This window comes from Schistocerca serialis, chromosome 2, assembly GCF_023864345.2.
Source record: "Schistocerca serialis cubense isolate TAMUIC-IGC-003099 chromosome 2, iqSchSeri2.2, whole genome shotgun sequence".
NCBI classification, from domain to species: Eukaryota; Metazoa; Arthropoda; class Insecta; order Orthoptera; family Acrididae; genus Schistocerca; species Schistocerca serialis.
In genome coordinates this window covers 50,681,679-50,700,649 of record NC_064639.1, presented here as the reverse complement: position 1 = coordinate 50,700,649, position 18,971 = coordinate 50,681,679, and positions in this window count along the sequence as shown.

The window sequence follows — 18,971 nt, the reverse complement described above, 5'->3', positions numbered from 1 at the left end:
TATAAAATATAACACCCGTCGGTGTGATGACCAAATGCCCCTCCATATTCGCATCCAGTGACGCGTGTCGTCTGAGGATGACACGGCGGTCGGTCGGTATCGTTGGGCCTTCCGAAGTTTGCTCACACGGAGAGAGAGAAAGCACGAAGAGCGTGCTGATCATCGGGTATGCTACAGCGATGACTGTATGGTATCACAAGTAAAGTAAGCACCACTCACGGATTAAACCTTTGCCCCATTCCGACTGGCCGACTGCTGCCTAGAAGGCAGTGCGAGGAGCGGTCTGCGACTGTGGGACATGTGGTCACCATGCTGCCAATCCTTGCAGCGGTTACGGCCAGTATCCTGAAGGTGCAGCTGCCTACTCCTTTGGCCACACGAGTCTGAGCGAACCCCTTTCCAAACCTCCCTACCTCAGGAAAAACTCAAAAGGGTACCGGATATCGAACCTACATCCTTGTGCTCCGAAGACAGCACCCTCTATGAATCGGCTGCGAAGGCGGTCTACGATATCGCGCTTGAGTGGCAACATTGCAGTCTACATGGATGCTGGCGTTCTGAGAGACAGTGGACAAATTCACACTCCAGGGAAGCTTCCCGGTTCATTAGCTGCAGCGCTGAACAACTTCTTTGATGACTGACATGAATGTAATATACGCTTAGTGTGCAGTTGGTGTATGACGTGCTTATCACAGATGTCATCGAGCCACGTAGTACAGTGTCTCAGCGGTATAGAGAATTTCTTGAAGGCTGATGCAATTAGCGTCATGGACTGTGCGGCTGGTTCCGGCGGAGGTTCGAGTCCTCCCTCGAGCATGCGTGTGTGTGTTTGTCCTTAGGATAATTTAGGTTAAGTAGTGTGTAAGCTTAGGGACTGATGACCTTAGCAGTTAAGTCCCATAAGATTTCACACACATTTGAACTTTTTTTTTTTTTTTTGCAATTAGCGCTGAAGCGAGAATTCCATCACAGTCGCAAACTCAGCCAACGAACATGAAATACTTTCAAGATGAAGTTCAGACTGTATACTGTATACTAACTTGTAGATGTTGCCCCAGTTCGTTTCTCCCCCGTTCGTTGGTCGCGAGCTCTAAGGCTTGTGCAATAAATTGGATAATACTGTGGCAAGTGGGTATGTGTAAATACTTAAGCATAATGAGGATCGTAAAATGTTAGGATACCAAGTAATTTTGATTGATTTGCCCAATTGTGAAATCAGTAAAACGATTTCTAGTGCCAGTCTGTTGTTAACATCCATAACAAGACACTCGTCTTTAATCATTAGTTCCTGAGCACCTATAAAGTCACAAACCACTTCACACGTTCTTAGAATCCACAGGAGATCGCACAAATATTTTTCCTTGGCAACTGTAACAGTTAACTCCGTCTTTAGGCTCAGTTGCACTTCACACGCCATTTGCTTGTTGCCACTTGGAAAACGATTGTAGAATGCCTAGGCAGCTATCTTAACAGTCAGTCGCCTGCTCTTCCAAGGTACATTTGTGAATGATCCATCGTTTTACATCAATAAGCACTCACAGTAACCAAACTTTCTAATTCGCATTTCCCGATTAAAAAATGGCTATGAGCACTATGGGACTCAACATCTGTGGTCATAAGTCCCCTAGAACTTAGAACTACTTAAACCTAACTAACCTAAGGACATCACACACATCCATGCCCGAGGCAGGATTCGAACCTGCGACCGTAGCGGTCACGCGGTTCCAGACTGAAGCGCCTTTAACCGCACGGCCACACCAGCCGGCTACTCGCTATCCCCCAGCAGCAAAATTTTCTTAAATGTGTATTAAAACATAGGAACAAAAATGTAATAAATGTGGACAGGCATGTGGCATAAACGCCAGAGAGTGCACGTATGCATTGACGGCTGTTTTCTAATGCTTCTCTTGGCTGAATGTACAGAGAATGAAAAAGCAGGAAATTTTACGTTCAGAGTTGTGTCACACGTTTAACAAACTGAAACATTCTTCTGGTGTTTCACCTTTTCGACACTGCCCCAGTGAGGTGCCTGCCATTTTCTCACTTGCTACTAAGCTTGAGACGAAAATAAGTGCACGGCGCCACAGATATGCTAGTCACTGCGTCACCGGTACCGCCAAAATTTGTGGCACGCGCAGGACTCGGCCAGAAAAGGGTGAGAGAGGTGGAAGCTCCAGATGGCCAGGCGCTTAGGAAGAAAACTGTCCAGATGCCAGCAGGCTTCCGTTCAAACTTAATTATGTGTATACAGACAACTAGTCCATTCCGGGAGAAGAGGATACTGACGATTTTCGCCTGTTATAAAAAAAAAAATGTTTAAATGTGTGTGAAATCTTATGGGACTTAACTGCTAAGGTCATCAGTCCCTAAGCTAACACACTACTTAACCTAAATTATCCTAAGGACAAACACACACACCCATGCTCGAGGGAGGACTCGAACCTCCGCCGGGACCAGCTACGCCTGCTATCGGTATTGATACTGGCAACATGTCAGCCCCATGGATTACAAGACTCTCGAGAACGTTTTATGTTGATGTTTATGTTTCTTAAGAATTTCAGATTTTTCCCTTTTCTTGTATAGTGAAACCTGGCTGCTTCCCGAGTTTCATGATTCCATGTCAACGGAAATTTATGCGTGTACACATCAATTGTAGACTACCGCAATGTAAAGAACTCTATACAGACTTGTGTGTGCAAATATCGTACTGGCTCAGTCGCCATTGCGATGCCGAGGGAACGAGTGCATTAGGACATCAGCACAACATGATTTGTGACATAAATTTGTGGTATTTTGTGTTTGTCATGCGGATGTTTCTTGCCGTCTTTTATTGTAAAGTGACGCAACATCACCATGTGACTTGCAAGTTTGTAAATATCCTGAACTTCCGTTAGTATGTTACGAGATACGTTCTAATATTTCAGTAATGTATACAACATTTACAAGAAATGATAAATGTATTAGCCACTTTGCCTTGGAATGTTTGTTTATTAAACATTCAGATGCGATGATGACAGCAAAGATCAGTCGAAACTGGTAATAAAAAGAAAAAGATATACAAGCGATCTTGACGAACTCAGAACAATAACATAACAATTCAGGTCGCCTCCAACAGTAGACACAATGTTAAACGTAGACAAAACTTAAATTAATCGTGTTAAAGTAAAAATGTGGCGTTTATAACGTGCTGTGAGATGCCGAACATATTACTGTTTCTTTGTTCTTACGATGAAGCATGTATAAACCATCTCCTGTCAAATATTAAAAGTATGTAACTTTATGTATGCAGTTGTCGTGTACGCATTAAAATCCTTTCCTGGAAATTTGTTTGCAGTGTTACTGTTTATTTGCTGTGTAAGTGAAGTTAAATGTTGGAAAAAAAGTGTTTCAGCACAGAAACTGTGGTGTCACCGCCAGACACCACACTTGCTAGGTGGTAGATTAAATCGGCCGCGGTCCATTTAGTACACGTCGGACCCGCGTGTCGCCACTGTGTAATCGCAGACCTAGCGCCACCACAAGGCAGGTCTCGTGATACGAACAAGCACTCGTCCCAGTTGTACGGACGACCTAGCTAGCGACTAGATGTACGAAGCCTTTCTCTCTCATTAGCCGAGAGACAGAATAGCCTTCAGCTAAGTTAATGGCTACGAACTAGCAAGGCGCCATTAGCCTTACAGTAATTGTAATTAAAGTCTCCTGTGTATCGTCAAGAGTGATGTACCACAATGATTGATTAAAGATAAGTATTAATCCAGCTACGTACTTTTCTTCATAGCATTAATTACGTAGCCTGTTCCAGACTTGACGCCCGTCGGCGTGTGTGTACGCGTACCTATCCTACCGGCTACTTCAAGTGGCGTAACAGTCTTGTTACGTCACTACAGAAACTCTATCCCACTTCCCTTGGATTACACTTCTGCAAGCTTCTGCTGCGCCCACGGGTGCCCGGAAACAGGGTAGAAGAAAGTGGCTCGTGGCTCCCTAACTCGCGCCAAAAATGCTGTTGTTTTCTAAACGCTTGGCCACCTCCAGCTCCCTCTGCTGTCAGTTTCGTTTCTGGCCAAGGCCTGAATATTGCATAAATTTGGACGAAATCATTGATGACGAGTAGGCGACATCCCAGCAGTTAACAGTTATAAGACGACACCTAGCGACAGTTCAGTGTCTCCTGTTCTAGCAACAAATGGTGTGATCCACGTTCCTTCATGAATAGCCGTAGCTCCATGTGACAGACGTGCATATTCTTATTTCTGACTTGAGTGAGGACAGAGCAGATGATAACTGCGCTACGTGCGTGATGCGGACGATAGGTCAATAAGCATTATCTACACGATTTCCATTCATTGGCATTCAGTTCCTCACAATACGAAATCAGTGACACAAGGACAAAGGTTTCTACTAACAATACCATGCACAGGTCATGTCTTCTCTTTGTGTTACCATATGTACAAATATACCTCAGGAAGACTTTATAATGCATAAAGCCCGTTGTAGTATCACAAAATGAATATCATTTTGTAGTGATCCCACTTGAATGAAGCTTACTCCGCATATCATGTTGCCTCTGGAGATCACAAGATCCCATTCACATGTTAATAAGCCTATGGACAAATAGCTCGGTATTGCAATTTCAGTACCTGATACAGACTGCACCAGACGTAGTTTCGTAGATGATGCTACTTCCCTCCTATTAGAGCCTGATGCCGTAGTTACAGATTTGACTACAACTTACGACCTACGCAAGCTTATTTAAAGGCAATTAAGAAAGAAGCTCCCATATCTTCCTCAGCGAGCTGCCACCACGAACAATTGCTTTCTACTCACCGGTCGCCATTAAGTGCGTTGCTTTACGCAACCAGACTGTTCACGAAAAGTAGACAATGAGAAGCTTGCTGCTAGGGATGCAACTCGCTTCATATAAACAACTTAACCGAATTATAGAATCTTGTGCGAATGTTTGTCACAATTTGAAAATAGTGGTAACTTTCTGCCTACACCGAATAATTTTGTAACGTCGAACTTGGAACTGACTTGCTCACGTAACTAGATAAATCATGGTATCTTACTAATCTAGAAGTGGCATGGATGATTCATCATGATTGTGTCTGAGATACGACTGTTCATTTCTCCTAATCTTGGAACACATTCAGGCTTTGAACAACAGATCGTACATTTCTGGGTACGTTCTGGGCGATCGTTTTCAGGTACGAATGTCGGTGGTTCTCATTATTGGTTATTCACTGTGTCATTCACAAGTACCTCCTGTGTTTCAGGACACGACTGCACGAAAACTATGAGACGTACAGAAAAACTTCACTTATCAGTTAACAGAGCGTCTACTCAAGTTTCTATTCGTAACGTGCGCCGTATGGCAGTAGCAGACCCAAGTATGGGTAAGTGTGTCGGAATATGCAGACAAATCATCTGCTTCGCATTGCCGCCTCGATTTAGTTCTTATAGCCAAACCAGTGAACAGATTTTCAAAGCGGTCTGTTCTCATAGCAGCAGTAGCAACTTCAATGAATTCCCCCCACTTGCTCTTCTGCCCGTGATGATGCTTGCTGCATAACAAACGGTGATTCACGAACGAGCAACGAAGCTTGAGTAGGTGATTTCTCGTGGTGCAGAAGCCTTAGATTGTTTCGCCACAAATCTGGACTGTCTGTCGCAGACGGTGCTGAACTTGTAAGCAGTACTCGCAGCTGCTCGCTGGACCTCGCGGTGAGAACTCATGCCGCAGTACGCCACTAATGTCGAAGAACACAGAGAACGTGGCGCCCTGATGTAGTAGCACTTGTCTAGCTCTTTTCGGTGTTGACTAACCGTTGGTTTCATTAGGATGACTGAGCCTTTATTTCGACGTCTCATTCATTAACTCAGATCTCAGCACCTATTATCGCACGTTTCAGCGGTTCTGCATCGTTGTTGATTTCATCTAGCGACTCATGAGCATCTTGTACTTGATTCTGATTGTGTTCGAAATTCAACAATATTGGAACAAATTTTATTGTTAGACGTTACATGCCCAAAACATCCAAAGAATTTCATAGCATCAGCCAACTGATTTGGCAGCATCATCAGTGACTTGTGTGATTGTGATTTGGTGGTCATTCATAATAATCCATTCATTTTTCCCACCATTTCATCGACTACTGTGCTGGGGCTCTGTGGGCAGTCATCCTCTTCTACTTCTTCACAGCCTTTTTCGAAAAGAGTATACCACTCATAAGCCTTATTATACTCGTCTCATATGGCATACGAGTATCTACTGCTGGACTGGCGTCTCTCATATGCTGATTTGTTGATCGATAATCAGTATGATGTAAGTTTAATTACAACCGTTTAATAACAATAATTAGCAACTGTAATAAATAATTTCAGCGGTTGCCAAACGATGCTATCTAACTGTGTAAGCCACAGCACCTGCGAGGAAGCAGGTACCAGGCGCCGGGACTCGCTGTTGTCAGGTTGTAAGGGATCAGCTGGCTTCCTGCTGGTTATACACAATGATCCGTGGGCCCGCGTCTGCTGTCAGAAATTCTTAAACCGGTGTGACGAACACCTACACCACGTAGAAAGTCGCGATTCTTACGAGCAAGGGCATCAAAGAAAAACAAATGTGAAAGGAAATTTGTTTTCACTGAGGACTCACTTTTCAGGAATTCCTTGCGAAGTTCGGTGAAAGCCAGATAAAAGCCTTCCCATGCGTTGGGAAGTGACTGTCGTGCTTTGTGCAGAGAAATTATTTTCTCCTTTGGCCACCTCTTTTTCGCCGTCCTTCGTAAAGAGGATGATCTCTGGACTAAAAGTTTGTAAGAGACCTTGGCTAACCTAAACAAAGTGCAGAGCGGGAGAAACCGAGGTGACAATTTTTGAGATGTGCGTATGTGGAACAAACTGGATTGGCTAACGCCATGTAGTGACGTTCGCCTAAGAATATCGGCAAACCCTCACACTCTGAAGCATCACAGAGATCGGACTGCATCGATCACAATAAGACAGACAGCAGGACAAGCGCCACGAGAGGTCCTCCTTGCCAGGGAGGAACTGGATCGGCACAAATTGCTCCACGCCCCCGCTGTGTAGGGCGATTCCCGCCAACACGTCGGTAGTACGCTCCACCGGAGTTCTGCGCCGGCTCTCAGCAGCCCACCAGTCAGAGCCCGGCAGGAGACCACCCCAGCGGGAGCTGGGACTTTCCAGCTATATCCCGAGACGTGTCCGCCAGATAACCTGAACGCTTATCCTTCATCTTTAGGAATTATTAGTGGCATAGTCCACGTCCGACTACGTTCTGGGCCTATGCCTGTTAGTGTCTGAGAAGCTGTATTACTTTTCAATGAAAAGAGTTTCCCTCGGATCCGGACGTCCCTGCCGGTCCACGCATTCCTGACGGTGATTGGCGAGCCGTGGCGGGGTGGCGAGTCCCTGGGCGGAAGGCGAAACTTGGCGCTGGTCGCAGGGCCGCACCCTTGCGCCTCCGTAACAGGTTTGAGGTACTGCCCACTTCTGAGCCCGCGAGGGCGGCCTCGTCTGTTGCGGCAGTGGCTGGTCTTCCTGGGAGGTCCGGACAAACGCAGAGGGTGGGATTGTCATTGGGAGCTCCAATGTTAGGCAGGTGATGAAGCCCCTTAGGGATATGGCAGCTAAGGACGGGAACAAAGCCAATGTGCACACCTTGTGCATACCGGCGGGAGTCATCCAAGATGTGGAAAGGGTCCTTCAGGATGCCATGCAGGGTACAGGTTGCAGCCAACTGCAGGTGGTGGCTCATGTTGGCACTAATGACGTGTGTCGCTATGGATCGGAAGAGATTCTCTCAGGTTTACGGCGGCTATCTGAGTTGGTGAAGACTGCCAGTCTTGCAAGCGAGATGAAGGCAGGGCTCACCATCTGCAGCATCGTCCACAGGACCGATTGCGGACCTTTGGTACAGAGCCGAGTGGAGGGTCTGATCAGAGGCTGAGACGGTTCTGCGACCGTGCTGACTACAGATTCCTCGACTTGCGGCGTTGGGTGGTGGGATATCGGATTCGAGGCGGTTACACGGGTAGCAGGGGCTGTGTGGCGTGGACTGGGCGGTTTTTAGGTTAGACAGTCTCAGGAAAGATCAAAAAGGGCTCCAGTCTCAAAGGATACAGGGCAAAGAAACGACGAGAATCGACCAAGCAACAGTCGGTATTTTAAATTGTCGTAGCTGTATTGGAAAAGTACCTGAGCTTCAAGCGCTGATAGAAAGCACTGAAGCTGAAATCGTTATAGGAACAGAAAGCTGGCTAAAGCCGGAGACAAATCCTGCCGAAATTTTTACAGAGGCGCAAACCGTGCTCGGAAAAGATAAATTAAATAAAGTAGGTGGTGGTGTGTTTGTGTCTGTTGGTAGCAGTTTATCTTATAGTGAAGTTGAAATAGATAGTTTCTGCGAATTGCTATGTGTAGAGGTCATACTCAACAGCCGTACCAAAAAATAATTGGCTCCTTCTACCAACCCCTCGACTGAGGTGATGTAATAGCTGAACGTTTCAAAGAAAACTTAAATCTCATTACAAGTAAGTACCCCACTCATACTGTTATAATTGATGGAGACTTCAATCTGCCCTCGATTTGTTGGTGATAACACATGTTCAAAGCCGGTGGTAGACAAAAAACATCTTCCGAAATTGTACTTAATGCTTTCTCTGAGAATTACTTTGAACAATTAGTTCATGAGTCCACACGAATTGTAAATTGTTGCGAAAACACACTTGACCTCTTAGCCACAAATAATCCTGATCCAATAGAGAGCGACATGACGGATACAGGGTTCAAATGGCTCTGAGCACTATTTGACTTAACATCTATGGTCATCAGTTCCCTAGAACTTAGAACTACTTAAACCTAACTAACCTAAGGACATCACACAACACCCAGTCATCACGAGGCAGAGAAAATCCCTGACCCCGCCGGGAATCGAACCCGAGAACTCGGGCGTGGGAAGCGAGAACGCTACCGCACGACCACGAGCTGCGGACACGGATACAGGATTAGTGAACACAAGGTCATTGTAGGTAGGCTCAAAACCATATCAACCAAAACCACTAAAAGTAATAGCAAAATATATCTATTTAACACAGCAGATAAAAATACGCTTCATGCCTTCCTAAGAGAGAGTCTCCATTCCTTCCAAGCTAATTATGTAAGTGTAGACCAGATGTAGCTCAAATTCAAAGAAACAGTATCGATAGCAATAGATAGATTCATACCGCATAAGTTAATAAGAGACGAAACAGATCCACCACGGTACACAAAACACGTCACAACACTGTTGCAGAAGCAACGAAAAAAGCATGCCAAATTCAGAAGAACGCAAAATCCCCAAGACTGGCTAAGTTTCACGGAAGCTCGAAATTTAGTGTTGACGTCAATGCGAGATGCTTTTAATAGTTTCCACAGTGAAACTTTGTCTTAAAATATGGTAGAAAAGAGATTTTGGTCGTATGTAAGTACACCAGTGGCAAAGAGCCGTCAATACCGTCACTGCGCGATAGCGATGGAAATGTTACCAATGATGGTGCCACTAAAGCGGAGTTACTAAATACAGACGAAAGAAGACGATGTAAGTGTGGTGTCACCGCCACACACCACACTTGCTACGTGGTAGCCTTTAAATCGGCCGCGGTCCGTTAGTATACGTCGGACCCGCGTGTCGCCACGTATCAGTGATTGCAGACCGAGCGCAGCCACACGGCAGGTCTAGAGAGACTTCCTAGCACTCGCCCAGTTGTACAACCGACTTTGCTAGCGATGGTTCACTGACAAAATACGCTCTCATTTGCCGAGACGATAGTTTAACATTGCCTTCAGCTACGTCATTTGCTACGACCTAGCAAGGCGCTATTATCAGTTACTATTGATATTATGATTCATGTACCGTCCAGACCGACGTTCACCATTAATGGATTAAAGTTAAGTATTCCACCAGCTGCGTCCGTTTTTCTAAATTCTAATTTCCTTGTCTTGTTCCAGACCTCACGCCAGCCTGCGTGAGCTAAAACGCGTGCCTTTCGGCCTCCTCTAGTAACACGGTGTTGGCTCTCCTGCTAACTAAAACAGTAAGTATTCCAGAATTCGAAACCAGAACAGCTGTTAGCATGAGTGACGTAAAAGTAGATAGAACCACTCACTTGACGAAAGGTCTGCTCCTAAAGACTGGAAAGTAGCAAAGGTCTCACCAATATTCAAGAAAGGAAATAGGAGTAACCCATTGAATTACAGACCTATATCGCTGTTCTCAATTTGCAGTAGGATTTTGGAGCATATACTGTACTCGAACATTATGAATCACCTTGAAGAAAATGACTTACTGATACATAACCAACACGGATTCAGAAAATATCGTTCTTGTGCAACACAGCTAGCTAGCTCTTTATTCCCATGAAGTAATGAGTGCTGTCGACAAGTGATCTCAGATCGATTCCATATTCCTAGATTTCCAGAAGGCTTTGGATACCACTCCTCACAAGCGACTATTAATCAAATAGTGTACATATGGAGTATCGTCTCAGTTGTGTGACTGGATACGTTATTTCCTCTCAGAGAGGCCACAGTTCGTAGTGATAGACGGTTAATCATCGAGCAGAGCAGAAGTGATCTCTGGCGTCCCGTAAGGTAGTGTCACAGGCCCTCTGCTGTCCCTGATTTACATAAATGATCTAGGTGATAATCTGAGCAGCCCCCTTAGATTGTTTGCAGATGACGCTGTAATTTACCGTTTAGTAAAATCATCAGACGATCAATTCCAAATACAAAATGATCTGGAATGTCTGTATGATGCGACAATTGGCAATTGGTACTAAACAAAGAAAAGTGTGGGGTCATCCACATGGGTACTAAAAGAAATCCGATAAATTTTGGGTATACGATAAATCGCACAAATCTAAGGGCTGTCAGTTCGTCTAAATACCTAGGAGTTACAACTACGAGTAACTTAAATTGGAAAGAGCACATAGATAATACTGTGGGGAAGGCGAAACAAAGACTGCGCTTTGTTAGCATAACTCTTAGAAGATGCGACAAACCCACTAAAAAGACAGCCTACATTACACTTGTCCGTCCTCTGCTGGAATACCGCTGCGCAGTGTGGGATCCTTACCAGGTAGGATTGACGGAGGACATCGAAAAAGTGCAAAGAAGGGCAGCTCGTTTCGTGTTACCGGGCAATAGGGGTGAGAGTGTTAGTGATATGATACGCGAGTTGGGGTGGCAGTCACTGAAACAAAGGAGGTTTTCTTTGCGGCGAGATCTATTTACGAAATTTCGGTCACCAACTTTCTCTTCCGAATGAGAAAATATTTTGTTGAGACCCACCTACGTAGGGAGAAATTATCATCATAATAAAATAAGAGAAATCAGAGCTCGAACGGATAGATTTTGGTGTTCCTTTTTCCCACCCGCCATTCTAGAATAGAATGGTAAAGAAGTAGCATGAAAATGGTTCGATGAACCCTCTGCCATGCACTTCAGTGTGAATTGCAGAGTAACCACGTAGATGTAGATGTAGATGTTCGTTATTAAATCTCTGTGCTGTGGTCGTAATAAATCCTTGTTTTTGTTTACCTGCGTCTTATTGTTGCTTATCAAACATCTCCCCATGGGGAAATACAGCAGCTAAAACAATGAACAACCTAGAGGGCGGAAGATGAACTAAGAACTCTTAAGAGTTCCAAGCCGGAGAGTGTAGCGGTTGGTTAATTTTATAAAAGTTCAGCATTATGAGGAGATTGTTGACTTAGTAACAGACATACGACTGGCAGGTTATTTGCAGAATCGTTGCCATTGGGCTTCTAAAATTGTGCAGACTTTCCGAGTACAGAACGAACTCAGGTATCGCAGAGAACAGATATGAGTGCTCAGTAGAGGAGAAACCTCTACACAGTCCTTGAACGAGAGCACAGGACACTTGGTCATAGTTCTCTTTGGAGAACTATGACAATGGTTCTCGAGAGAGAGCACTCACCTTACAGACATCAGCTGAGTTGTCGAAGTCTGGGGCAGAACAGAGTGGCTATTTCATTTCATACATCGGAAAGAGTACGCAGTATTGGCGAGCAGGATGCATGAATGCACATGCGTTTACCAGCACGCCGTTAAGGCTAAACACACTTCTGAATCAAACAGTATCACGAGATTTTCCAGGATCATCAAGCATCAGTCAGAAATATTACTTGCTTGTGTAATGCTTTTTTTCCTTTGATGTACACTGGGAATCACTGAGTGATCAATAAGGACTTGAATAACGATACAGCATGTGTAGAGCCGGCCGGAGTGGCCGTGCGGTTCTGGGCGCTACAGTCTGGAACCGCGTGACCGCTACGGTCGCAGGTTCGAATCCTGCCTCGGGCATGGATGTGTGTGATGTCATTAGGTTAGTTAGGTTTAACTAGTTCTAAGTTCTAGGGAACTGATGACCACAGCAGTTAAGTCCCATAGTGCTCAGAGCCATTTGAACCATTTGTAGATTCCAGCTTTATCCCACCCACATGAATTATTCGTTCTTTGCCAATGTTTTCCCGAGTTAGATTTATAACAATCCACGTTAACAGTCAACAGTTTTCTCAACCTCTGTACTGCCTGTGATGGAACTTATCCAATAATAATTTGTTATTCACGTACGTTAGAAGATAATATTGTAATAAACAAGGATAAATGCAGACCACTGTTTCATTTCGTAGTCAGAGGAACACCCTCTTTATAATTGTGTGAGTTATCGTACTCAGGTCTCATGTTTCCTATGGCCATTCCTGTCTGACTAATTTCCCTTTGCGTGACATCTTTTTCATTACACGCTTATGAGTCAGTCTGGAACAGTCTGACTATCGGCAAAGTCTTGTCGATGTGGAAGCGTATGATTCTCGTATCCAAAGGGGTACGTCGAAGACAGCCATAACCTCATATATAATATTTATAAAATATTTCTGGACTTTATTCCGTTCGTGTAAAATAATTTAATACTAATTCTCTAATCCATTTTATACAAGATAAATAATTGGCGATACTGCCAAAAACATTTAACCTTCTTGACGCCTAAAAACCTAATAAATGTCAGACACGGCTAGAACTGCATAGATTCATTTCAGGCGTGCTTGTGCACACAAGAATATAAAAATCGCGCTCATCGGTCTACTATATCACGGAAAGTAACGAAAGTCCTGCTAGTTTTTTTTTTAAACTCATAGTACGGAGTATGATTGCCGTAACGTAAGGGTGCATATTCCGTACGTTAGTACATACAACCACAGAATCAATCAGATCGTCAAACGCTCGCGTTATGATGCTCGGTTGTTTTCACGAACTTTCCTCGTAGCTGCCACTCTGACTAGTGGGCAATTTTTACTACTTAACGGGATGCTCGAAACAACTGAGTACAATTTTAGCACTTCCACTTTAACCTTGTAGTACGTTCTTCTGGTATTCGTCATTGGAGGGTAAATCTGGAGTGTAAATGAAGTGATTAAAACAGCACAATGTTCAAATGTTCAAATGAGTGTGAAATCCTAAGGGACCAAACTGCTTAGGTCATCGGTCCCTAGACTTACACACTACTTAAACTAACTAAAACCAACTTATGCTAAACACACACACCCATGACCGAGGGAGGACTCGAACCTCCGACGGGAGGGGCCGCACAGTCCGTGACATAACGCCTCAAACCACGCGGCCACTCCGCGCGGCTACAGGACAGTGGAATAGGTCCTGGCAAAGAAATGGATGATGCAATTGCTGTGACTTTAAATGTAGTGTCACTGTAGTTTGGATGCACTGAAGATGATGCAACATGTCTGGAAGTTGCCCTTGTCAAATATCATACCGCTACACTACAATGTGTTTCAGTCGCTCCGTTGAAACTCCAAATTCCACCTCAACGACGAATTAGAGTCGAACGTAAGAAAACACGGGAAAACCTGTTTTGAAAAATATGAATACGTAAGTATTGCATATGTTAATATGTATGGTTTCTAACAATTTTTTTAGTTTATTGCCAAATAATAGTTCTTTTACGGCTCTTCCGGATCTTCTGATCGATATATGATGTGTTACATAGTACTGCATCTACAGCAAGCTATGCCTGTGAAGTCTTTAGATTTTTTCACTTTCAAACATCTTTCGTACAAAAAGAACCGGCATTTGCAGATAAATGATCGTATTGCTTGGCAGAACCGACTGGTCTCTGTCTTTTCATTTTCATTGGCAACTGTAAATAAATTAGCCTCTTGTTGGAAGAATGGTTTATAATTTCTTTCATGGATAACCGATTTCCGGACTGCAAGTCTCACCTTCAGATGCACCTATTGACATAGGAAAATTCTGAGAAAGGTACAATACAGCAGTGCATACTCGTATTCCTTATAACAGCACTACTCGCTAGCACGTGTTACTACCGGCCAAGCCCACCGGTTATAAAATCAGATTAAAGTTCTTCTGCTTAAATCGGTTTTTACATGAAATTTTAATTGTTCATAGTCATATAACAAATATTAAAACAATAATATTTTCTGCGTTATGTGTGTTAACGTTATTATTTATTTTTGGCAACCAATTTACATTTCACTTAAAAGACAGTTTCACAGTGTGAGTGTCTAGACCGGACCCTACAAGCATGAACCATTTAAAGCTTTTAAACCAAACCTCTACGTAATAAGGAATGAACATTTTTTGTCCGCAGCTCATGGTCGTGCGGAAGCGTTCTCGCTTCCCACGCCCGGGTTCCCGGGTTCGATTCCCGGCGGGGTCAAGGATTTTCTCTGCCTCGTGATGGCTGGGTGTTGTGTGCTGTCCTTAGGTTAGTTAGGTTTAAGTAGTTCTAAGGTCTAGGGGACTGATGACCGTAGATGTTAAGTCCCACAGTGCTCAGAGCCATTTGAATGAACATTTATTCTCAGAGGGCACTAAGGCACAGTAAAATACTCATTTATGTACATCGGCTATATAGTCAGAGGTTGAATTACGTGAGGGTTTACCTGTGAGAACGTAATAGAATAAAGTAAAAATTGGTAAAATCAATAGAAACTATTTTAACTCATAGTCATAAAGAAAGTATTAATACATTGGTATTTTATAGTATGTGTATTAAATGTCATGTAATTTGGCAAACTATTCTGATTAAAATTAAGGAGCATTTACAGGGGGAGTGTGTATAACACTCCTCATAAACAAAAACCATTTTTAATGTTAAATTTCTTAAGATAAACCCGAGCAAACATTATTCTGGATGAGCATCAGGTTGTAACTAAATACGAGTACTATTCTATTGCCCTATGGGCTACATTGTGATGTGTTAAAAATTAAACAAGGGTAAGAACGCAGAGGGATAGACAATTATTAGAGTCACAAGGAACCGACTTCTTTTGTACATGGTATAGTTACCTTTTATTCCATGTACTCACTCTAGTCTATCGCAGGTCGTTCTGGACCCAAATAACCATGAGTCCGAAAGGGACTGTTACATCTACTCATCTGAAGTTGGGCCTATAAGTCCCGAAATCGATTATGTATTAAAGAAACTAAAAACCATCCTTTCAGCCATAGACTAATTTGTGAATCACGACAAGGCTGCATTCCCACCATTCTCTTCGATGGGAAGTCGTAAAACATTTTTATTCGGTTTCAGTTGTTCGAGCTGGTACATTCGCTTCGTAATTAACTTTTTGTATGTAATCGCCCATTACTTGTTGCCTTTCATCGGTAATTGTCTGTTGCTGTAGCAACATGTGAATTCCTGCTCAGCCTGTTGAGGTAAAAACAGTATCTGTTTCCGTACTCGTGTTGGAGTTCACTTGTCGATTATAGAAATGGAACTGGCGTTGCTGACAGATGGGGAAAATCACCGGCTGCCCAGTTTCACACGTTTCCACGCCAGCTGTGCTGTTTCGGCAGTCCCTCGCTGTCTAAATGATTCGTGACGCCGGCTGTCAGAGAGCGGGTGATACGGCAGGCTGCTGGCGTTTGCACTTCCTCCGTTCCGGGACTGCTAATTATGCTGTCACTCAGCTGCAAGCGAAACAGTGCGCGTTTTAGTTTGTACGTCACTGGCAGGCGAATGGACGGAGAGCGAAACTGATTAAACGTTTAGTGCCCTAAATGAACGCAATTAATTACTGCACGGATATCGAGTTGAACAGGCGTTATTTGAACAAATAACGTAGCAATTATGTTACGCGAGATATTTCGTTACACAATACTTTTCAGTGTCTCCGAAACATTTCCGTACGTAACTGCACGTACACAAATTTCACAAAATATCATCCAGCGTGCAGGAACCCTTGTCACATTCACTCCATACGATATGTTGTATGATAAATACTTCAAATACGCGTGCGCATGCTCTTATGGCTGCGCACTCCTGCGTTCAAAAAGTTCTACACCACATGTGTTGCTTACAGTGCGGTTTGCCTGCAGCCCTAAGGTCTCGATGTCGATGTTAACCAGAACAAGCTACGAGCGTCTCTCGTTCTCACATTGCGATGAGGCATTTAGTCACATACAACGTATCAGGGAGCAAACTGCTGCTGCAAACTTGGAAAAAAGGAGAAAAGAACTATGGCGAATATTGTGAACTGTACTAGAAGATTTTGAGCTAATCATTATTCGTCGCAAGGCACTCTTTCATTGAAAACCAAAAATAGAGAAAACATAACGTTTTTTGCGTAGTTATTTTCACACAATTTTAATTTTCACATAATTTATTCTCATCTTTACTTCTTAACGCAACGGAATGGATAACGCATCTAACTAATAGCTTGTCCAGATTTCCGACGGACTCACTCCACACTGGCGAGACCACATTTCCTTTCTGTTGCATATATTTTAATCAACGCTTGGGCATACTACAAAAAACAATGGAGCTTATGGTGTAATGCGTGGGCAAAATGGCTAGCCACAACTCAATAATCAAGACCACCATTTGTTTCATATGTATCCTCTTTCATTACAATAAATTCTTTCACGTTAATGTTGCATAATTTCTTGCATTAGACTTAAACATAATAGTTAAACAAGGGATTCTCCACCCAATGGGCATGACATTACATAAACATTTTACTATTCTATGGTCTCGTAATGTTTCTGTTTATTGCTACTGTGCACTTTCTGGATTGGTAAGGAATCTTTCGTACTTCATCCTCTCCCATACTCTCATAAGCTCATTCATTAGCAACATAACGTATTTACTGACTATCGGGCCGTACTAAGGAAAATCATGCTTGACCCACCATATTTGAAACTAATTCTCTACTGTCTCACGCAAATCACAGAGATTAAATATACAAAATAAATCACATTGACAGTATAAAACACATCTCAAAAACAAAATTTTTGATTGTCTACTTGTTCTGCTTTCCCACATCAACCAACAGTCGTCCCAGATTCACACGTCACTGACCCACGTAATAATTTTCCTACCACAAACTCTGGACAGTTTATGCACATTTCTCTGTGCAATGCGGCCCACATGGTGTTGCTGGGTAGATGGCTGACTCACCTTAATTCTCTCTCAGAGTATCAGAATATCAAGCTAGCGTCACACAAATGTATCTCATAATGGAAATATTTGGTAACTTAATTATCTCACACATGGATCCTCAACTGAAAGCTTGGACAAACACTTCTATTTTTTTATTGTATCATAGGTTGAGACTTACACTGTACTCACCACGTGTAAGTGCTTGTCTCTAACAAGTTCTGCATACGCAGTTCTTAAACATTTTCAACTTAGATTTAAACACGCAAGTATTTCATCTTAATATTACAACACGTGGTTTCATTGTGATCGTTGGTCAACACGACAACTCCTACAAACTATGGTACTGTCCTTTCAGTTGACTGTATAGTTGTTACTCCACTTTCGATCTGCCTGGTGACAACTGACCTTGTTGTCTACAGAAACCCATAATCATTGTGAAGCATCAACTCTAGTTCCTTCCGTTTGTAATGTTCTTTAAACAGATAATAATTGATAACCAAATGACAACTGTCCTCTATAGCTATACAAAGTGTCAATCGTGCCTTTGACAAGGTACAATTAGCACATCACTCTCAACACAATATGAATCCCATACTTCAGTGGTCGAGTGAAAACAAGACAGTTGTTCTGTCTGCTGAAAGGCAAAATATTTGCTGCCACTCACATCATGGAATCACAAGTCTTTCAATTCTCTGACTTGATGAGACATATGGCCAGTCGTGTTGTCTCACGGGTCCTCTACCTAAGTTCTAGTTTATAGTTGCTCTTAGTGAGCGCCGCCAGGCGGTGCCTTGGTTCGTTCATTCGGCTCTCTTGCCGCCGCTGGGCGAGCCATTCAGCAGGACGGCCGCCTCCCCCTGCTTTCAAGGGATTCTCTCCCCAGCTGTGAGGGTGGCGCGGCTCATGGTGCGTGTTCCACCGGGCCGATGGCCTGGCGTAGCGAGCGCGTGGGGCCTTCCCAGGCCGTTAGTGGAGTGGGATAACGTGTCTCCCGGTCGCCTCTGCCTGGCGGACTTGACTGGGGCCTGCCGTAGCTTTCGCAGCTACCACTTGCCGTTGGGGACAGCTCGGCTCGAAACGAGACCAACCAATAGCATTTCAAGGTAGCTAGAGCCAATACGACTGCTTTGCTTTGGATGAACCTGGCGTGGACAACTTTATCTTTGGTGTTTACATGTCATCTTCAATAACATGGACTGCATACGCGCCAATCTTTTGAGATAGTTATTGTTTTTCTCATTTATAACTGAAATTAGGCATTAATTTTAACAATAAATAGTCTTGTCATGTTGCCTTTTCACATGTAGATATACAGTTAACATAGTTACTGCGAAATTCCTTATGTTAGTACGATAGTTACAGTTTTTACATGCGGCCAGGTGAAACGTGTTGACAACTCTTTTTACGAGCAACAAAATTACGCATCATCAGTAAATACCTGTTTTCCTTGCACCGACAGTCTTTTAGTGGT